Consider the following 23,713-nt stretch of genomic DNA (forward strand, 5'->3'; position numbering starts at 1 on the left):
GGTTCACATCTCAGTGCTGCCTTTTGAAAGTCTTGGCGTAGGACTGCCTGTGGATAGAATTAAAGGGCACAGTTCTTCTGGACCCAGTTATTCTTTAAACATTTACTGAGTGCTTGCTCTGTGCTAGGAACTGTAACAAATTAAAAAATATAAGACAATTCTGGAAGAGCAAGTGTTTGCTGGTTGAGGGGTTAGCATTTTCATATAATTCAACATCCGTAGCTGATATACAAGCTGCTAAGGAAAGCAGAGAGAAGGTTGTGGCTCTTTCCAATGGACACCAGTTTCCCACTGGGTTAGAAGTATAAGCCTATAAGCCTCCTATTATGATCTGCATCATGCTCATAGTCTGAAATCAAACAGGGTCACACCTAGGCTAATTGTCATCTTTTACTACTTTCACTTAAAGGTTAAAGGTCATTACGGGAAGTCTTGGTCCTCACCTGACAGATTTAGCACAGAGCCTTTTCCATAATCTGTGAGAAAATCAAGTTTCAAAACACCAAATCTGTTCAAAGAAATGTTGCTGACGTTTCTGATTTGCATACTTTGGGGCTAGACTGTTGAGACAATTTTGGGTGATAAATGGAGATGGAAAATGTGTGTGTTTGGGGGCGCTGGTGTGGGAAAGTATATTATTATCTATTGTTGTGTGATGAGTTATTCTCAAACTTACCAGCTGTATTAATCTTCTGGGGTTTCCAGAACAAAATACCATAGGTCGAGTGGCTTAAACAACAGAAAATTATTTTTTCACAGTTCTGGAGGCTGGAAGTCCAAGGTCAAGATGTCAGCAGGGTGGGTTTCTCCTCTCCCTCTGTTTGGTGTTTATTCCTCCTCCTCCTCTTCTTCTTTTTTAAAGATTTTATTTATTTCTTTGACAGATGGAGAGACAGTGAGAGAGGGAACACAACCAGGGGCAGTGGGAGAGGGAGGAAGCAGGCTTCCCGTCGAGCAGGGAGCCTGATGTGGGGCTCAATCCCAGGACCCTGGGATCATGATCTGAACAGAAAGCAGATGCTTAATGACTAAGTCATCCAGGCACCCCGGTTTCTTCCTCTTCTTATAAGCACATCCATCATATTGGATTAAGGCCCCATCCTAACAGTCTCATTTAATCTTAATTACCTTTTTAAAGGTTCTGTCTCCAAACACAGTCACTTGAAGGGTTAGGGCTTCAACATCTGAATATAGGGTGGGGACACAGTCCATAATAACAGTTAAAACAGCAGATGCTTATCTCTTAATTTCTGTGGCTCAGGAATTCAGCAGCCCCTTAGCAGTCAGTTCCAGCTAGGGTGGTCCCAGGAAGTAGAGGTGAAGATAATGATTAGGGCTGAACTCATCTAAAAGCTTGTCTGGAACCAGGTGATTTGCCTCCAAAGTGGTTCATTCACATGTTGTGTTATTTTCCTAGGGCTGCTGGAACAGAAGACCCCAGACTTGATGGCTTAGAGCAGCAGAAATGTACCATCTCTGTTCTGGAGGCTAGAAGTGAAAGATCAAGGTGTTGGCAGGGTGATTCTTTTGGAGATCTGGGGGGAGAATCTATACCATGCCTCTCTCCTAGCTCATCGTTGTCTGTTGGCAGTCTGATGGTTGTGCTTGCCTTGTCCTGATCTCTGCCTTCATCTCCACATAGTGTTCTCCCTGTGTGCATGTCTCTTCCCTTTTTTATAAGAACATCAGTCATATTGGATTAGGGCTCATCTTAATGACTTTATTTTAACTTGATTACTTCCATAAGAGGTATTTTATTTTAGACCTTATTTTACATAAGGTCATATTTTTAGGTAGTGTGGTACCTAAGTTAAGACTCCAACTAATCTTTTGTGGGGGTGGGGGAAGATACAATTTAACCCATAACACATGACTCTTGGCTGAAGACCTCTTGTTGGCTATCTGCAAGAGAACTCAGTTGCTTTCCACATGTACTTGTCCGTAGAGTTGCTTCAATGTCTTTATGACATGGGCAGCTGCTTCCCTCCGGTTGAGTGACTCAAGAGAGAAAGGAAGAGGCTTCAGTGCCTTCCATAACTGAGTCTTGGAAATCATACTATCACTTTTGCCATATTATGTTTATTAGAAATGATTCTTTGAGTCCAGGCCACTCTCAAAGAGGGGGATTCATGGTCTACTTTTTGAAGGAGCAAATGTCATGAAATCTGGATTTTTAAAAAATATATTTTATTTTTAAGTAATTTCTATACCCAACACGGGGCTCAAACTTACAACACCCAGACCAAGAGTCACATGCTCTACTTACTGAGCCGGCCAGGTTTCCCATAGACGTTTAAAACTACTGCAGATGGGATGCAGGGTTAGGTCAAATTAGACAGAAAATGTTAGTTAAGGTAGTGGAATAAAATTAAGGCAGGAATCAAGTCAGAGAGATTATATCTTTTCTAAATACCAGATCAGCCACTGAACACTCAAGGAAGGCGGAACTGAGTAGTTAGATAGCTAAGATTAGTTTCAGAGAAACTAAACAAAAGAGATGATTATACATAAAAATACAGGGGGCCTGGGTGGCTTAGTTGGTTAAGCCACTGCCTTCGGCTCAGGTCGTGATTCTGGAGTCCTGGGATTGAGTCCCGCATTGGGCTCTGTGCTCCACAGGGAGTCTGCTTCTCCCACTGACCTCTCTCATTTTCTCTTTCTCTCTCTCAAGTAAATAAATAAAAATAAAAAATCTTTAAAGAAAAAGTACAAAGAATTTTTTTGAGGAAGAAAGTGGTACCTGCAAAAAGGGGCCTTTTTGATTTCAGATACTGTATTTTTTAACTTTATAATTTTTATTTGGCTTTTTATAAAGTTTCTATTTTAATGTTGAGATCAATCATATTGTTCATCATTGTAAGGCCAAGGAAAACACTAATAGTTCGTTTAGCATTGTTTTACTTGCTTCTCTCAAATCCATGTCTGCTAATTGAAACATCTGGGTCATATCAAAGTTAATTTCCTTTGTTTTCTTGAGATGAATTCACATTCTTCTGGTCCTTAATTTATTGAATATTTTTGAATTCACCTTGGAATTGTGCTGTAAAGACTCTGAATTCTGCTATATGCCTCTGAAAGTATGGAATTTTTTCTTTCACCAGACAATTAACTTGGTTCAAATCACAGTATAATTTCTATCCCTTGGGTAGCAGTTCAAATTTCGGTTCAGCTGTTTTATCTTTAGCTGGACTGCTTTGAGTTTTTTCAGTGCATGAATTCTTTTTTTAAAATTTAATTCTTTTTTAAAAATTTAATTTAAATTTTTTTTCAGTGTTCCAAGATTCATTGTTTATGCACCACACCCAGTACACCATACAATCCGTGCCCTCTCCAATACCCACCACCTGGTTCCCCCAACCTCCCAGCCCCTGCCCCTTCAAACCCCTCAGATTGTTTTTCAGAGTCCATAGTCTCTCATGGTCCACCTCCCCTTCCAATTTCCCTCAACTCCCTTCTCCTCTCTAACTCCCCTTGTCCACCATGCTATTTGTTATGCTCCACAAATAAGTGAAACCATATGATAATTGACTCTCTCTGCTTGACTTATTTCACTCAGCATAATCTCTTCCAGTCCCGTCCATGTTGCCAAAAAAGTTGGGTATTCATCCTTTCTGATGGAGGCATAATACTCCATAGTGTATATGGACCATATCTTCCTTATCCATTCGTCCATTGAAGGGCATCTTGGTTCTTTCCACAGTTTGGCGACCATGACCATTGCTGCTATAAACACTGGGGTACAGATGGCCCTTCTTTTCACTACCTCTGTATCTTTGGGGTAAATACCCAGTAGTGCAATTGCAGGGTCATAGGGAAGCTCTATTTTTAATTTCTTGAGGAATCTCCACACTGTTTTCCAAAGTGGCTGCACCAACTTGCATTCCCATGAACAGTATAAGAGGGTTCCCCTTTCTCCACATCCTCTCCAACACACGTTGTTTACTGTCTTGTTAATTTTGGCCATTCTAACTGGTATGAGGTGGTATCTCAGTATGGTTTTGATTTGAATCTCCCTGATGGCTAGAGATGATGAACATTTTTTCATGAGTCTGTCAGCTATTCACATGTCCTCTTTGGAGAGGTGTCTGTTCATGTCTTCTGCCCCATTTTTTGACATGATTATCTGTTTTGTGTGTGTTGAGTTTGAGGAGTACTTTGTAGATCTTGGATATCAGCCCTTTGTCTGTAGTGTCATTTGTGAATATCTTCTCCCATTCCGTGGGTTGCCTCTTTGTTTTATTGACTGTTTCCTTTGCTGTGCAGAAGCTTTTGATCTTGATGAAGTCCCAAAAGTTCATTTTTGCTTTTGTTTCCTTTGTCTTTGGAGATATATCTTGAAAGAAGTTGCTGTGGCTGATATCGAAGAGGTTACTGCCTATGTTCTCCTCTAGGATTCTGATGGATTCCTGTCTCACGATGAGGTCTTTTATCCATTTCGAGTTTATTCTTGTGTACAGTGTAAGAGAATGGTCGAGTTTCATTCTTCTACACATAGCTCAGGTATAGATTCCATCCAGATTCTTCAGGCTTTTGTTCACTCTCAAGGCTCCAGGTTTTCTTTTTTTCCTTCCCTCCCTCCCTTCCTCCCTTCCTTCTCTCATTTTGTGCAGAACTCCTCTCTGTTATCTTCAGGAGGTCTGGGTCCAGTATAAGCACACTTATTTATATCCAAAGTAGAAACCTATGGCTGCAGTCCTTTTAAAAGGACTATGTAATATATGGCAGTGAGTGATTTCGGCCTACACATAATTATCAGCTGTTTTCATTCTTATTATCAGCAGTATTAAATTAGAAATATTAATGATAATCAGTAATATTAATGATATAAGAGCAACCGGGAATATTCTGAAAAACCTTACTTAGAAAGGACTTTTTAAAACTTACTTATTTTTAAAAAATATTTTATTTATTTATTTGTCAGAGAGAGAGAGCACAAGCAGGCAGAGTGGCAGGTGGAGTGGCAGGCAGAGGCAGAGAGAGAAGCAGGCTCCCTGCTGAGCAAGGAGCCCAATTCGGGACTCAATCCCAGGACCCTGGGATCATGATCTAAGCTAAAGGGACAGGCTTAACCAACTGAGCCAGCCGGGCATCCCCAAAACTTACTTATTTTTTAAAGATTTTATTTATTTATTTGTCAGAGGTAGAGGGAGTGAGAGAAGGCACACAAGTTGGGGGGAGCAGCAGGCAGAGAGAGAAGCAGGCTCCCTGCTGAGCAAGGAGCCCAATGAGGACTCCATCTCAGGACCTTGGGATCATGACCTGAGTCGAAGGCAGATGCTTAACCTAGAAAGCATCCCTAAAAAAGATTTACCTTAAGGATTTCTCAGAACCCTAAGCGGACTCAATCTATTATATTATAAAGAATTACTAGATGTTTACTAAGTGTAAACTTGAGCCGAGTTTACTAAAACAACACAAAGTTCCTATTATTGATGAACAAGTATATAAATGGGTATATTCAGCAGGTCCTATAAGTCAACAAATAATGATAGGACAATGTGAAAATTACAAATGTCTGAGCAAAGTACATGTATAAATCACACAGATGGCAGTGATTAATTTTAAAGGAGAGATTTCTCTCATTCAACATATTTACCACATGATCTGAGAGAGGTTTTAGACAGTCAAGTTTATTGGTAAGTATTCTGGGCTTAAAATCTGTAATAAGGAAAAGAAGGGCATACAATATTATCTCACTGTCCCAACTATTAGAACTATAACATAGACATAAACTCATAAAACAAACAGAAATTTTTGGTCTGAAGACTTTTTCTTTCTTTCTTTCTTTCTTTTTTTTTTTTTTTTTGTTAAGAAGTATGCAGGTGGCAGCTGAAGCAAGATTCAGAATAGACAACAAGGTATTATTCTTTTTGGTGAGTTGAAACCCCTCGAGCAAGGGTTGATTTGAAAAATAATTGTTTGGCATTTCCTATATCCAGTGCTGTAATAAGCACTGGGAAGGGCTGAGAAGAAAAGCACACAGTGCTGTGATAGTATATAATGGTTCAGTGATGTCTCAGAAGGAGGCTGAAGGGAGACAGTCTTCTCAGGAAGTGATGTTTCTGCTGAGATCTAAAGGTTGAGTAGAGGGGTGCCTGGGTGGGATAGTCACTTAAGTGTCTTACTCTTGGTCTCCGTTTAGGTCTGATCTCAGGATTGGGAGATCAAGCCACAGGTCAGGCTCTGCACTCAGTGTGTAGTCTGCTTGAGTTTCTCCCTCCCCCTCCCTCTGTTCCTCCCTTTTCCTGCTCTCTCTCACTCTCTCAAATGAATCTTAAAAAAAAAAAAAAAAAAGAGGCTGAGTAGAAGTAGGCAAATGTAGAGTGGATGAAAGGGAGAGCACTTCCAGTAGCAGAAACAGAATATGCAGTAGTTTCCTAGATAAGGAAATGTGGTATTTTCAAGGAAATGAAGGGAGGCTAGAAATTGAAGTGTTGAGTGGGAAGAGATGCAACTAGGGAGATGGGGTCAAATCAGACTGATTTTTGTAGGCTCTAGTCAAGATTTTAGTTCTTATCCCAACAGTAATGGCTCAGTTGGTTGGGTAATTATATATTTAATTCTATATTATGCATAATATAACATGCTGTAATCATATAATTATATAATATATAATAATATATAATTACTGTATATTATAGATAATAATATATAACATTACACAATAACATTTTTATATTGTATAATTATATAACATATAATTATATTGTTATGTAACATATAATATATAACACATTATGTTATATAATATATAATATAGATACCAATTATGTAACATATAACATAACAACTAATATATTATACAATAGCATATTATATTGTATAATTATGTATTTGTATATATTTATAATTATATATTGTATAATAATTATATAATTATGTACATAATTATATATATGTATATTCCTTAATTAAAGAAATACTTTATTGCTACAAAATGCTAACCATCATCTGAGCTTTCAGTGAGTCCTAACATTTTTGCTAGTGGAGGGTCTTGCCTTGTTATGGGTGGTGGCTAACTGATCAGGGTGGTGGTTGCTGAAGGTTGGGGTGACTGTGGCAACTTTTTAAAATAAGACAAGGAAGTTTGCTGCATTGATTGACTCTTCCTTTCATGAAGATTTCTCTGTGGCATGTGATGCTGTTATAGCATTTTACTGGCAGTAGAACTTCTTTCAGAATTGAAGTCAATCCACTCAAACCCTGATGCTGCTCTATCAACTAAGTAGACATAGTATTCTCAATCCTTAGTTGTTATTTCAATAGTCTTCATAGCATCTTCACCAGGAGTAGATTCCTTCTCAAGAAACCACTTTCTTTGCTATCCATGGGAGACTTCTCATCCATTAGCTTTATCATGACATTGCAGCAATTCAGCCACAGCTTCAGGCTCCATTTTTTTTAAGTTTTTATTTTGATTCCAGTTAGTTGACATATAGCATTTTATTAGTATCAGGTGAACAATATAGTGATTCAACAATTCTATACATTACCCAGTGCTCATCATGAAAAGTGCACTCCTTAATCCCCGTGACCTATTTCATCCATCCCCTCATCCACCTCTCCTTGGGGACTATCAGTTTATTCTGTATAATTAAAAAAAGAAAAAGTCTGTTTCTTGCTTTGCCTCTCTCTCTTATTTTTTCCTCTTTCCTTGTTTGTTTTGTTTCTTAAATTCTATGTATGAGTGAAATCATGTGGTATTTGTCTTTCTCTGATTTCTTTTTTTAAAAGACTTTATTTTCATTTAGTTGACAGAGCATGAGAGAGCACAAGGAGTGGCAGAAGTAAGCTCCCCAATGAGCAGGGAGCCCGATGCAGGGTTCGATCCCAGGACTTTGGGATCATGATCTGATACAAAGATGCTCAACTAACTGAGCCACCCAAGCACCCAGTGACTGATTTATTTCAATTAACATTTTACTCTCTAGCTCTATACATGTCACTGTAAATGGCAAGATTTCATTTTTTAAGGGTGAATAGTATTCCACTGTATGTGTGGATATACACACACACACACACTGGATGTATATATATTTATATATATACATATATATATATATATACATATATATATATGAGATGTATATCTCATCTACTTTAACCGTTCTTTAGTAGATGGACATTTGTGTTGTTTCCATTTCTTGGCTATTGTAAACAATGCTGTTGTAAACATAAGGGTGCATGTGTCCCTTCGAATTAGTGTGCTTGTATTCTCTGGGCAAATACCCAAATTGTGCAATTGCTTGACCATAGGATAGTTGTATTTTTAACTTTTTAGGAACCTCCATACCATTTTCCACGTGGCTGCACCAGTTTGCATTCTCACCAACAGTGTACCAGTGTTCCTTTTCCTCCACACCTTCGCCAACACCTATTGTTTCTTGTGTTGTTGATTTTACAGGCTCCACTTTTAACTCTAGTTCTCTTGCTATTTCCACCACATCTGCAATTATTTCCTCCACTGAACTCTTGAATCCCTCAAAGTCATCCATGAGGGTTGGAATACACTTTTTCCAAACTGCTGTTTGGAAAACAGGTTAATGTTAATATTTGACCTCTTCTCATGAGTTATGAGTTTACATTTAGAATGGTGAATCCTTTCCAGAAGGTTTCGTTGAGTCACCCAGAGTCATCAGAAAAAACACTATCTGTGCCAACTGTAGCCTTATGAAATGTATTTCTTAAATAATAAGACTGGAAGTCAAATTAATCCTTGCTATATAGTCTACAGAATGGATGTTTTATTAGCAGACATGAAAACAACATGAATCTCATTGTCCATCTCCATCAGAGCTCTTGGCTGACCAGGTACCCTGTCAATGAGTAGTTATATTCTGAAGGGCATCTTTTTTTTCTGAGCAGTAAGTCTAAACAGTGGGCTTAAAATATTCATTAAGCCATATCATAAATAGATGTGCTGTTGTTCAGGCCTTGTTACTACATTTACAGAGCACAGACAGAGCAGATTAGCAGAATTCTTAAGGGCTATAGGATTTTTGAGTGATAAATGAACATTGGCTTCAGCTTAATGTCACCAGCTGCATTAAACCCAGCAGGAGAGTCAGCCTGTCCATTGAAGCTTTGAAGCCAGGCATTGACTTCTCTCCAGCTGTGAAAGTCCTAGATGGCATCTTTTTCCAATAGAAGGCTGTTTCATCTACACTGAAAATCTGTTGGTTAGTGTAGCCATCTTCATGAAGTATCTGAGCTAGAGCTTCTGGAAAGCTCATTGCAGCTTCTCCATCAGCACTTTGCTGCTTCACCTTGTATTTTTCTATTATGGAGATGGCTTCTTTCCTCAAATGTCATGGACCAAACTCTGCCAGCTTCCAAGTTTTCTTTGGCAGCCTCTTCACCTCTATCAGCCTTCACAGAATTGAAGAGGGGTGGCTCTCACTTTGGATTGGGCTTTGATTTAAGAGAATGTAGTGGCTGGTTCGATCTTGTATCCAGACCACTCAGACTTTTTCCACATCATCAATAAGGCTGTTTTGATATCTTATTTGTGTGCTCACTGGAGTAACACTTTTAATTTCCTTAAGAACTTTTCCTTTGGATTCAAAACTCTGCTAACTGTTTGACACTAGAGGCCTAGCTTTCAGTCTATCTCACCTGTTGATAGGTCTTCCTCGTAAAGCTTGATCATTTCTAGCTTCTGATTTAAAATGGAGACATGGGACTCTTCCTTTTACTTGATCACTTAGAAGCCATTGTAGGGCTATTAATTGGCCTCATTTCAATATTGTTGTGTCTCAGGAAATAGGGAGGCTTGAACACAGGAGGAGAGGAGGATAACAGTCGGTCAGTGGATCCGTCCGAACACATAACATTTATGAAGTTTGCTGTCTTGTATGCCTGCAGTCTGTAACACCTCCAAAACAATTACAATAGTAACACCAAAGATCCCTGATCACAGGTCACGATAATAAATAAAATAATAATGAAAAGTTTGAAGTACTATGAGAATTACCAAAATGTGACACAGAGACATGAAGTGAGCAAATGCTGTTGGGAAAATGATGCCAACAGACTTGCTTGATGCAGAGTTGTGACAGACCTTCAATTTATAAAAAATGCAGCTCTCTATGAAGCAAATTGAAGTGCAATAAAATGACGCATACCTATATTGAGTTAGGATCATAGGAGGAGGTTAGATTTGGGTGGTACTATTGTGAATTTCAAAGGAATGACAGTGATCCTATTAGTTTTACATACAGCAGAATACCAGAGCATGGAATGGTGGGCTTTGTTATCACAAGTGTATCAAGTGGCCCGGTTGTGAATGTAGAACAGGATTTGCATTAGTTTCTCTTGGTGTTTTGGGCAAGTAATAGGATAGTGGCAGAGAAAGAAAAGAGAAGAACCACAATCATGTTTATTGATAAAGATGAACTTCTCATCAGGGAAATACAAATCAAAACCACAATGAGAGATCACCTCACACCAGTCAGAACGGCTAAAATCAACAAGTCAGTCAATGACAGATGCTGGCGAGGATGTGGAGAAAGGGGAACCCTCCTACACTATTGGTGGGAATGCAAGCTGGTGCAGCCACTCTGGAAAACATCATGGAGGTTCCTCAAAATGTTGAAAATAGAACTGCCCTATGACCCAGCAATTGCACTACTGGGTATTTACCCTAAAGATACAAACGTAGTGATCTAAAGGGGCACGTGCACCCGAATGTTTATAGCAGCAATGTCCACAATAGCCAAACTATGGAAAGAACCTAGATGTCCATCAACAGATGAATGGATCAAGAAGATGTGGTATATATACACAATGGAATACTATGCAGCCATCAAAAGAAATGAAATCTTGCCATTTGCGACAACATGGATGGAACTAGAGCGTATCATGCTTAGCGAAATAAGTCAAGCAGAGAAAGATAATTATCATATGATCTCCCTGATATGAGGAAGTGGTAATGCAACATGGGGGCTTAAGTGGGTAGGAGAAGAATCAATGAAACAAGATGGGATTGGGAGGGAGACAAACCATAAGTGACTCTTAATCTTACAAAACAAACTGAGGGTTGCTGGGGGAGGGGGGTTGGGAGAAGGGGAGTGGGATTATGGACATTGGGGAGGGTATGTGCTTTGGTGAGTGCTGTGAAGTGTGTAAACCTGGCGATTCACAGACCTGTACCCCTGGGGATAAAAATACATGTTTATAAAAAATAAAAAATTAAAAAAAAAAAAAGATGAACTTCTCTTCCAAGCTACCAGCTGATGTTAGTGTTTGTGTGAAACACTTGACCAAACGGCAGGAAGGGGAAATGGAGCAGTGCAATCCCCAGTCAGGCTGAGAAATATTGACTTTGTTTCCCTTGTCCTTCTTTCCTGTCTTCAAACTCTCCAGGGTAATAGCACCCTCTCTCAGAAAGAGTTAAGACTTACATTTCTACTTGGCATTCTCAGGGCAGGCTTGAGTGAATATTGAACTTGAGGATTTGGCTTAATGCCAAGATCAGGTGACAATGACTGAGCATGTTTGGAGTACAGACAGTTCCTAATTCTCAAAAGTTGATTTTTTTTTAAGCTGGTTGAATGAAACTTGATATTTGTCCCCCTAGAAACACTGTTATAAGTGGTGATTAAATTTTTCATACATTATTTCCATTAAAATATGTCCTGAGTTAAAACTTGGATTTCTGGAAAAATTGATTTGATCAGATTTAGTCTAATGTAACTTGAAGAAATTTGTTTGCATTCTGTGGCATTATTTCAAAAAGTGTTTACTGAACACTTTGTATTTCTTAGTTACATGTTAGGCACAGAGGATATCCTAGATGGCATGTAGTCCGTGCTCTCTTGGAGTTTATGCATTAAATACATAACTAAAAGTATGTGAGCAATAGAAGGTTATTAGGAAGAGGTGAGAAAACATGGCAAGGTTGAGGAGCCTAAAGAAATCCAATATGGCTGGAGTTGAAAGAGTAATGTATAGGGAGCCGAGTGTTGACTTTGGGTGTAGGCTGGTGAGATCACAGAAGAATTTGTTTTCCATAGTGAAGATGGTAAACTTAATCCCTATTATGCCAGATGTGTTTTATTCAAGAGAGTGCTGTGCCCATATTTGCTTTTTTAAGGTCACTCTGGCTACTGAGTAAGTTTGAAGAAGGGCAAAAATAAACCCATTGAGGCAGTTAGGTTTTTGTTGTTGTTGTTGTTTTTTAATAGTAACAAGATGACAGAAGACAGAGGTTTGTGTGAGATGGTGGGAGTGGGAATGGGGGAAACAAATGGATCTGAGAGCGCTGGATAGATAGAATAGAGATCTGTGATGGATTCATGTGGAGAGGGAGGAGCCAAGGGTAAGTCAAGGTATTGATTTCCTGGTAGTTCCATAACAAATTACCACCAACAGGATAGCTGAAAACAACAGAAGATTATTCCCTCTCAGTTCTGGAGGCTGGAACTCCAAAATCAAGATATCAGCTCTCAATGCTTTAGAGAAGAATCTTTCCTTACTCTTTCTAGCTTCTGCTGGTTGCTTGCAATCTGTGGCATTCTGTGGCTGGTAACTGTGGGCATCCAATTTTTGCCTCTGTCTCCATGTGGTTTTCTTTCCTCTGTGTCTCATTTTGCATGTATGGACATTGGTTATTAGATTTAGAACCTACCTTAATCCAGTATGACTTTTTCTTAACTTGATTATATCTGCAAAGACCCTGTTTACAAATAAGGTCACATACATAGGTTCTGTGTAGAATAGATTTTAGGGGATACTGTTCAACACACCACAGCCAGTGACTAACAGGGTCCAAGATATAGAGAAAAGAGGACAACTGGGGAAGAACAGACAATGGTGAGGGCAACAGAGGAAGAGAGTGTTTTGAGAAGGACTAATCCCTGCTGGGAGGAATAACATATTTCTTTTTTTTTTTTAAGATTTTATTTATTTATTTGACAGAGAGAGATCACAAGTAGACAGAGAGGCAGGCAGAGAGAGAGAGAGAGAGAGAGGGAAGCAGGCTTCCCGCCGAGCAGAGAGCCCGATGCGGGACTCGATCCCAGGACCCTGAGATCATGACCTGAGCCGAAGGCAGTGGCTTAACCCACTGAGCCACCCAGGCGCCCAGGAATAACATATTTCTAAACTCAAAACAACATACAACTAATTACCACTCAGTCTCTCTCCCCTGGGATGCTCTTCAGACATCTCAAATTCAGCAGGTCCAAACATGAACTGTGCTGCTTTCTGTAACATGTTTCTCCCATATTTCCTCCTTTTAGGAAAAGGTACTACTGCATAGGCAGTTGGCTAGAACAGAACATTCTTACAAGAGCCCTCCTAAAATTATATCTTGAAAATATTTGCCTCTCTCTAGCTACTGACAACAGACTGTAAGTCTCTATAAGTCTCCTTCTTGGCCTTGAAACCAGCCTCCCTATATCTACTGTGATCATGCTGCAGCCCAAATAAACTTGTTAAAGTGCAGATTTTATTGTATTTCTGTCCACTTAAAGTCTTTCAGTGTTTTCCCTAGGAATCCAGAGCAAAACTCAAGGTTGAGTAAAATGCTTCAAGTGGCCTTTGAGAGTCTATATGATGTAGCCCGTGCCTCCCCCTACATGTTCATGTCACACCACTTTCTCTTCCACTCCCTCACTTCAGCACAGCCAGCCTTCTATCAGACCTTCCAATATATTATGCATCTTCCTATCTCAGTGGTTGGCCCATGCTGTTTCTCTCCTGGAAACTCTGCTCTTCTTCTTCTTCTTCTTTTTTTTAAATTTATTTTCAGCATAACAGAATTCATTATTTATGCACCACACCCAGTGCTCTATGCAATATGTGCACTCCATAATACCCACCACCTGGCTCCCCCAACCTCCCACCCCCGCCCCTTCAAAACCCTCAGATTGTCTTTCAGAGTCCACAGTCTCTCATGGTTCATCTCCCCTTCCAATTTACCTCAACTCCCTTCTCCTCTCCATCTCCCTATGTCCTCCATGTTATTTGTTATGCTCCACAAATAAGTGAAACCATATGAAAATCAACTCTCTGCTTGATGTATTTCACTCAGCATAATCTCTTCCAGTCCCATCCATGTTGCTACAAAAGTTGGGTATTCATCCTTTCTGATGGAGGCATAACACTCCATAGTATATATGGACCATATCTTCCTCATCCATTCATCCGTTGAAAGGCATCTTGGTTCTTTCCACAGTTTGGTGACTGTGGCCATTGCTGCTATGAACATTGGGGTACAGATGGCCCTTCTTTTCACTACCTCTGTATCTTTGGGGTAAATACCCAGTAGTGCAATTGCAGGGCCATAGGGAAGCTCTATTTTTAGTTTCTTTCTTTTTTTTTTTTAAATTTTTTATTTTTTATAAACATATATTTTTATCCCCAGGGGTACAGGTCTGTGAATCACCAGGTTTACACACTTCACAGCACTCACCAAAGCACATACCCTCCCCAATGTCCATAATCCCACCCCCTTCTCCCAAACCCCCTCCCCCCGGCAACCCTCAGTTTGTTTTGTGAGATTAAGAGTCACTTATGGTTTGTCTCCCTCCCAATCCCATTTTGTTTCATTTATTCTTCTTCTACCCACTTAAGCCTCCATGTTGCATCACCACTTCCTCATATCAGGGAGATCATATGATAGTTGTCTTTCTCTGCTTGACTTATTTCGCTAAGCATGATACGCTCTAGTTCCATCCATGTTGTTGCAAATGGCAAGATTTCATTTCTTTTGATGGCTGCATAGTATTCCATTGTGTATATATACCACATCTTCTTGATCCATTCATCTGTTGATGGACATCTAGGTTCTTTCCATAGTTTGGCTATTGTGGACATTGCTGCTATAAACATTCAGGTGCACGTGCCCCTTTGGATCACTACATTTGTATCTCTAGAGTAAATACCCAATAGTGCAATTGCTGGGTCATAGGGCAGTTCTATTTTCAACATTTTGAGGAACCTCCATGCTGTTTTCCATGAACCGGTCGCAGGCTCGGTGAGCTCGGAGCGCGGCCGGAGGTCAGGCAGACGGGAGTAACTGGGCGCTGTTCTCTGAGGGCGCACTGAGGAGTGGGGCCCTGGGCTCTCGGCTCCTCCGGGCCGGAGACCAGGAGGCCGCCATTTGTATTCCCGTCCTCTGGAACTCTACGGAAAGCGCTCAGGGAACAAAAGCTCCTGAAAGCAAACCCGAGCGGATTACTCACCCCGACCCCCGGTAAGGACGGTGTAATTCTGCCTGGGGCAAAGACACTTGAGAATCACTACAACAGGCCCCTCCCCAAGAAGATCAACAAGAAATCCAGCCGAGACCAAGTTCACCTACCAAGGAGTGTGGTTTCAATACCAAGGAGAGCAGCAGAATTCCAGAGGAGGAGAAAGCCAAGCACGGAACTCATGGCTTTTTTCCTGTGATTTTTTTTAGTCTTGCAGTTAATTTAATTTTTTCTTTTTCATTTTTTTTTTTCTCGCCTTCGGGTAAAATTTTTTTTTTTTAACTGTTACCTTTTTCTTTTTTAACGATTTTTTACTAGTTTATCTAATATATATATATATATTTTTACATTTTTCTTAGGTGTTTTCTTTTTTAAAAAATTCTTTTCTTTTCTTTTCTTTTTTTTTTTTTTTTTTTTTTTTCTTTTTTTTTTTCTTTTTGTTTTTTTTTTTTTCTTTCTTCCTTTTTGAACCTCTTTTTATCCCCTTTTTCTCCCCACTCACGATTTTGGATCTCTTCTAATTTGGGTTAAAGCATATTTTCCTGGGGTTGTTGCCACCCCTTTTAGTATTTTACTTGCCCCTTCATTTACTCTTATCTGGACAAAATGACAAGACGTAAAAATTCAACACAAAAAAAAGAACAAGAGGCAGTACCGAAGGCTAGGGACCTAATCAATACAGACATCGGTAATATGTCAGATCTAGAGTTCAGAATGACAATTCTCAAGGTTCTAGCCCGGGCTCGAAAAAGGCATGGAAGATATTAGAGAAACCCTCTCGAGAGATATAAAAGCCCTTTCTGGAGAAATAAAAGAACTAAAATCTAACCAAGGTGAAATCAAAAAAAAGCTATTAATGAGGTGCAATCAAAAATGGAGGCTCTAACTGCTAGGATAAATGAGGCAGAAGAAAGAATTAGTGATATAGAAGACCAAATGACAGAGAATAAAGAAGCTGAGCAAAAGAGGGACAAACAGCTACTGGACCACGAGGGGAGAATTCGAGAGATAAGTGACACCATAAGACGAAACAACATTAGAATAATTGGGATTCCAGAAGAAGAAGAAAGTGAGAGGGGAGCAGAAGGTATACTGGAGAGAATTATTGGGGAGAATTTCCCCAATATGGCAAAGGGAACGAGCATCAAAATTCAGGAGGTTCAGAGAATGCCCCTCAAAATCAATAAGAATAGGACCACACCCCGTCACCTAATAGTAAAATTTACAAGTCTCAATGACAAAGAGAAAATCCTGAAAGCAGCCCGGGAAAAGAAGTCTGTAACATACAATGGTAAAAATATTAGATTGGCAGCTGACTTATCCACAGAGACCTGGCAAGCCAGAAAGAGCTGGCATGATATTTTCAGAGCACTAAACGAGAAAAACATGCAGCCAAGAATACTATATCCAGCTAGGCTATCATTGAAAATAGAAGGAGAGATTAAAAGCTTCCAGGACAAACAAAAACTGAAAGAATTTGCAAACACCAAACCAGCTCTACAGGAAATATTGAACGGGGTCCTCTAAGCAAAGAGAGAGCCTACAAGTGGTAGATCAGAAAGGAACAGAGACCATATACAGTAACAGTCACCTTACAGGCAAAACAATGGCACTAAATTCATATCTCTCAATAGTTACCCTGAATGTGAATGGGCTAAATGCCCCTGTCAAAAGACACAGGGTATCAGAATGGATAAAAAAACAAAACCCATCTATATGTTGCCTCCAAGAAACACATTTTAAGCCCGAAGACACCTCCAGATTTAAAGTGAGGGGGTGGAAAAGAATTTACCATGCTAATGGACATCAGAAGAAAGCAGGAGTGGCAATCCTTATATCAGATCAATTAGATTTTAAGCCAAAGACTATAATAAGAGATGAGGAAGGACACTATATCATACTCAAAGGGTCTGTCCAACAAGAAGATTTAACAATTTTAAATATCTATGCCCCCAATGTGGGAGCAGCCAACTATATAAACCAATTAATAACAAAATCAAAGAAACACATCAACAATAATACAATGATAGTAGGGGACTTTAACACTCCCCTCACTGAAATGGACAGGTCATCCAAGCAAAAGATCAGCAAGGAAATATTTTTAGTTTCTTAAGGAATCTCCACACTGTTTTCCAAAGTGACTGCACCAACTTGCGTTCCCACCAACAGTGCAAGAGGGTTCCCCTTTCTCCACATTCTCTCCAACACATGTTGTTTCCTGTCTTTCTAATTTTGGCCATTCTAAGTCATATACAGTGGCATCTCAATGTGCTTTTAATTTGAATCTCCCTGATGACTAGTGATGATGAACATTTTTTCATGTGTCTAATAGCCATTTGTATGTCTTCATTGGAGAAATGTCTGTTCATGTCTTCTGCCCATTTTTTGACATGATTATCTGTTTTGTGTGTGTTGAGTTTGAGAAGTTCTTTTTAGATCCTGGATATCAGCCTTTTGTCTGTACTGTCACTTGCAAATATCTTCTCCCATTCCGTGGGTTGTCTCTTTGTTTTGTTGACTATTTCCTTTGCTGTGCAGAAGCTTTTGATCTTGATGAAGTCCTAAAAGTTTATTTTCGCTTTTGTTTCCTTTGCCTTTGGAGACATATCTTGAAAGAAGTTGCCATGGCTGATATTGAAGAGGTTGCTGCCTATGTTCTCCTCTAGGATTCTGATGGATTCCTGTCTCATGTTGAGATCTTTTATCCATTTCAAGTTTATCTTTGTGTATAGTGTAAGAGAATGGTCGAGTTTCATTCTTTTACACTTAGCTGTCCCAATTTTTCCGGCACCATTTATTGAAGAGACTGTCTTTTTCCCACTGTATATTTTTTCCTCCTTTGTTGAGGATTAGTTGACCATAAAGTTGAGGGTCCATATCTGGGCTCTCTACTCTGTTCCATTGGTCTATGTATCTGTTTTTGTAACAGTACCATGGTGTCTTGGTGATCACAGATTTGTAGTAAAGCTTGAAATAAGGCAATGTGATGTCTCCAGTTGTGTTTTTCTTTTTCAACATTTCTTTAGCAATTCAGGGTCTCTTCTGATTCCATACAGATTTAAGGATTGTTTGCTCCAGCTCTTTGAAAAATCCTGGCAGAATTTTGATCGGAATGCCATTGAAAGTATAGATTTGTCTAGGTAGTATAGACATTTTAACAATGTTTATTCTTCCGATCCATGAGCATGGAATGGTCTTCCATTCTTTTTGTATCTTCTTCAATTTCTTTCATGAATGTTCTGTAGTTTCTTGAGTATAGATCCTTTACCTCTTTGGTTAGGTTTATTCCCAGGTATCTTATGGTTCTTGGTGCTTTAGTAAATGGAATCGATTCTCTAATTTCCTTTTGCAAATGACAGTACAGACAAAGGGCTCATATCCAAGATCTGTAAAGAATTCCTCAAACTCAACACACACAAAACAGATAATCATGTCAAAAAATGGGCAGAAGGGCCACCTGGGTGGCTCAGTGGATTAAAGCCTCTGCCTTCCGCTCGGGTCATGATCCCAGGGTCCTGGGATCGAGCCCCACACCGGGCTCTCTGCTCGTTGGGAAGCCTGCTTCCCTTCCTCTCTCTCTGCCTGCCTCTCTGTCTACTTGTGATCTCTGTCTGTCAAATAAATAAAGTCTTTTAAAAAATGGCAGAAGACATGAACAGACATTTTTCCAATGAAGACATACAAATGGCTAACAGACATATGAAAAAATATTCATCATCACTAGCCATCAGGGAGATTCAATTCAAAACCACATTGAGATAGCACCTCACACCAGTTAGAATGGCCAAAATTAATAAAACAGTAAACAACATGTGTTGGAGAGGTGTGGAGAAAGGGGAACCCTCTTACACTGTTCATGGTAATAATACAAGTTGGTGCAGCCACTTTGGAAAACAGTGTGGAGATTCCTTAAGAAACTAAAAATAGAGCTTCCCTATGACCCTGTAATTTCACTGCTGGGTATTTACCCCAAAGATGGAGATGTAGTGAAAAGAAGGGCTATCTGTACCCCAATGTTCATAGCAGCAATGGCCACAGTCACCAAACTGTGGAAAGAACCAAGATGGCTTTCAACGGATGAATGGATAAGGAAGATATGGTCCATATATACAATGGAGTGTTATGCCTCCATCAGAAAGGATAAATACCCAACTTTTGCATCAACATGGACAGGACTGGAAGAGCTTATGCTGAGTGAAATAAGTCAAGCAGATAGAATCAATCATTGTATGGTTTCACTTATTTGTGGAGCATAACAAATAGCATGGAGGACATGGGGAGATGGAGAGAAGAAGGGAGTTGGGGGAAATTGGAAGGGGAGATGACCCATGAGAGACTGTGGACTCAGAGAAACAATCTGAGGGTTTTGAAGGAGCAAGGGATAGGAGATTGGGTGAGCCTGGTGGTGGGTATTATGGAGGGCATGTACTGCATGGAGCACTGGGTGTGGTGCATAAACAATGAATTCTGGAACACTGAAATTAAAAAGACAAATAAATTTGAAATAAAAAAGATACTACACTAAAGGGGTGCCTGGGTAGATCAGCCTCTGCCTTCAGCTCAGTTCATGATCTCAGGGTCCTGGAATCAAGCCCCACATCAGGCTCTCTGCTCAGTGGGGAGCCTGCTTCTCTCCCTCTCTCTGGCTGCCTCTCTATCTACTTGTGATCTCTCTCTCTGTCAAATAAGTAAATAAAATCTTACAAAAGATACTACATTAAAAAATTATGTCAACCTAGTCTTTTCTTTTTACTGAAATTAATACTAGAAGTACTTTTTACTGAAATTAATACTAGAAATCTAAGATATATGACATTGGTTTAAGAGTTGAGCAGCTGATGGTGAAGAATAGATTATTTTTTAAAAACTGGAGACAGGTGATGTTTGACCCACTATGATCATTTGGTGAAACTTTTCTGTTCCACTGCCAAGAGTCAGGGTGTTGGCTGTTCCTTGCTGCTTTTATTTTTATTATTTTTTAAAAGATTTTTTAATGTATTTTTAGTGAGAGAGAGTGGGGGAGGCATAGAGGGAAAAGGAGCGAACAGACTTCCTGCTCAGTGGGGCCTGCCTCTGGGGATCTACATGGGGCTCTACATGGGGTTTAATCTCACAACTGTAAGATCATGACCTGAGCTAAAATCAAGAGTTGGATGCTTAACTGACTGAGCCACCCAGGCACCCCTGTTTCTTGCTGATTTAAGTAAAGTACTATAAAAATGACAGGAGCTCAGGCAAGCACTCGTAATTTACAATCATAGATGGAAGTAAATAGACTTTATGTGGGAAAGACAAATTCTCCCAAATTCAAACGTTTGAAGGCAAATTTTGCTCAGTGTCTTTATTAGCTAAGTAAAAAGTCCCAGCTTCCCAACTCAAGCCCATTGTCTCAGAAATACTGGAGGCTTCAATGTAGCCTCCAGTAAAATGAAGGAGAAATGTTTGGACAGAGCAAAGAAGCCAATAAATTAAAGACAAGTGTCAACATTAGCTTCAGGAAATAACGTTGGTAAAGTTTACCAAGACAGAGAGCAGGTTAGAAGCCAACAGAAAAAGCATAAAAATTCCCAAGGGAATATTACTGCCAAAGAAACCACAATACCCACCTAGATAAGCCCTGGGGCTCCCCTAATGTGAACCAGTAGTTAGTACATGAAAACCCTACAGTGCTGAGGAGAGTATACACTCTAATGCCCACTTCCAGTGTGGGTACTGAGTATGAAGAGCAGGAAGGAGCTCCCAGGGCCAAACTAGGACCAGGAAGGACACGGCAAAGGAGCACCTTCCAACACATACAACAGGTCAAAGCAAAGAACATACTCCAGGATAAGCATAAGATTTCACTATCGTTAAAGTATAACTTTCAGAAGGGTTAAAGTCATGACACTCGAACACATGTAAAATGAGCACACATTAAAGATCTATTTAATTCATTATGAGAGAACCTGTAAAACATTACATGGGTCAAACTGATAATTGTCTGGCAGAGATTTATATTTTATACAGAGACAAAATTCATTTTCATTGCCACAGACAGTGAAAATTTTCATTGATATGGATGGGAAACATTTGCATTCTTCTCTGCTTTGTATAATTTAAGTTCTGTCTCTACAGAGTTGTAAAAAGCTTAGTCAAAGATAGTCCAAGATGTACACACTTATAGAATCTGACGATCAGAGGAGGGCACACTAAACCACTCCCACTGGGAAGACACCCAGTAATCTCTTTTGCCCATTTCCAAATTTGTTTTTAAAGATTTTATTTATTTATTTGACAGACAGAGATCACAAGTAGGCTGAGAGGCAGGCAGAGAGAGAGAGAGAGAGAGAGAAGCAGGCTTCCTGTAGAGCAGAGAGCCCGATGCGGGGCTCGATCCCAGGACCCTGAGATCATGACCCGAGCCGAAGGCAGCAGCCCAAACCACTGAGCCACCCAGCTGCCCCCATTTCCAATTTTTTTTTAAATTTTTTATTTTTTATAAACATATATTTTTATCCCCAGGGGTACAGGTCTGTGAATCACCAGGTTTACACACTTCACAGCACTCACCAAAGCACATACCCTCCCCAATGTCCATAATCCCACCCCCTTCTCCCAAACCCCCTCCCCCCAGCAACCCTCAGTTTGTTTTGTGAGATTAAGAGTCACTTATGGTTTGTCTCCCTCCCAATCCCATCTTGTTTCATTGATTCTTCTCCTACCCACTTAAGCCCCATGTTGCATCACCACTTCCTCATATCAGGGAGATCGTATGATAGTTGTCTTTCTCTGCTTGACTTATTTCACTAAGCATGATACGCTCTAGTTCCATCCATGTTGTCGCAAATGGCAAGATTTCATTTCTTTTGATGGCTGCATAGTATTCCATTGTGTATATATACCACATCTTCTTGATCCATTCATCTGTTGATGGACATTTAGGTTCTTTCCATAGTTTGGCTATTGTGGACATTGCTGCTATAAACATTTGGGTGCATGTGCCCCTTTGGATCACTACATTTGTATCTTTAGGGTAAATACCCAATAGTGCAATTGCTGGGTCTTAGGGCAAGATCAAAAGCTTTTGCACAGCAAAGGAAACAGTTAACAAAATCAAAAGACAACTGACAGAATGGGAGAAGATATTTGCAAACGACATATCAGATAAAGGACTAGTGTCCAGAATCTATAAAGAACTTAGGAAACTCAACACCCAAAGAACAAATAATCCAATCAAGAAATGGGCAGAGGACATGAACAGACATTTCTGCAAAGAAGACATCCAGATGGCCAACCCATTTCCAAATTTTTAACAGATTTTCCTGACAATATAGAATTCCGACTTTTGTGTGTTTCTCAATCCTTCATTTTCCAATGAGAGTTTTTTGGTGTTCTTTCTCACCATCTCCACCACTTGTGAGTGTATGGAGGGCAGAGTAGTTTCTTTTAGTTTATGGGTCATTGAACTGCATATCCCCTGGAGATTCTGGACTTTGAGCTAGATGTACAGGTGGGATCCTGTGTTGTGCCTCAAGGGCAGATGTTCTGTCTAGATTGTAGGTACTAACAGGAATTAGGTGGCCAGAGAGACAGTGGCAAGCTCCTGGTTTTTACTCCAGCTCTTTTCTTTCCTTCATCATGAATACATGGCTGTCCATCTAGAAATTTTACTACCTAGTCTTCTTTGCAGCCAAGTGTGACTTGGTGATTAAATTCTCATAAATGGAATGTGAACAGATGAAATGTGAACAAAGGACAAATAACTGGTCCTAGACTCCTTCCTCTCTTTCCTTTGACTTGGTAATGGAAGGGGCTATGACCGAGCTTCAACTCTGCAGATGAGGACAACTCTTGGAGTTTGTCAGAGCAATAGGAAAGAACTCACATCCCTGAATGACCTAAACTGGTTGAACCATTACATGAAAGAAAGGTGAATGTCTATTGTTTTCTTTCTTTTTTTCTTTTTCTTTTCTTTTTTTTCTTAAAGCTGTTTTTACTGCAGATTAGCCTTTTCCCTAAATTGTATAGGAAAACTTAGACAGGGATAAAAATACCTGATGCTTTTTTATGCAGCATCCTTTCTGGAAGGAAGAAGGCTATTCCTTATCTAAATGAAGAGGTTTATTCATTGAATTTATTTATTCCCTTATCATGAGAGATCTTCTCTGACTAGCTCCAGAAGTGGCTCTCAACACCAGAATGCTATCATGGGACCTCTCATGATGTGGTTCTCTAAAATTTTTTGCAGTTTCTTATTACAGGAACATGTCCAAGGATCATAAATGCCTAATTCTGTCATTCTTCTCTAAAAAATCCAAGTGTCTGATTTATTCCAACCTTATAACATTTTTCCACTGATAGATGAAGAGGGAAGTGAAGGATGAGTGTTTTGAAATCTAGATGGAACTGACCCTATCTTGTTTGATGGTAGATTAAGGGCCAAAGAGTAGAGAGTTTGAATAGGAGACACTGGAACTTGGGTCCAGAGAAAAAAGATTTCAGCTACCATCCTCTGAGGGTTCCTCTCTGTCAACTCC

The sequence above is a fragment of the Mustela putorius genome, unplaced genomic scaffold (genome assembly GCF_011764305.1).
Source record: "Mustela putorius furo isolate JIRA1106 unplaced genomic scaffold, ASM1176430v1.1 tig00003937_pilon_pilon_pilon, whole genome shotgun sequence".
NCBI classification, from domain to species: domain Eukaryota; kingdom Metazoa; phylum Chordata; class Mammalia; order Carnivora; family Mustelidae; genus Mustela; species Mustela putorius.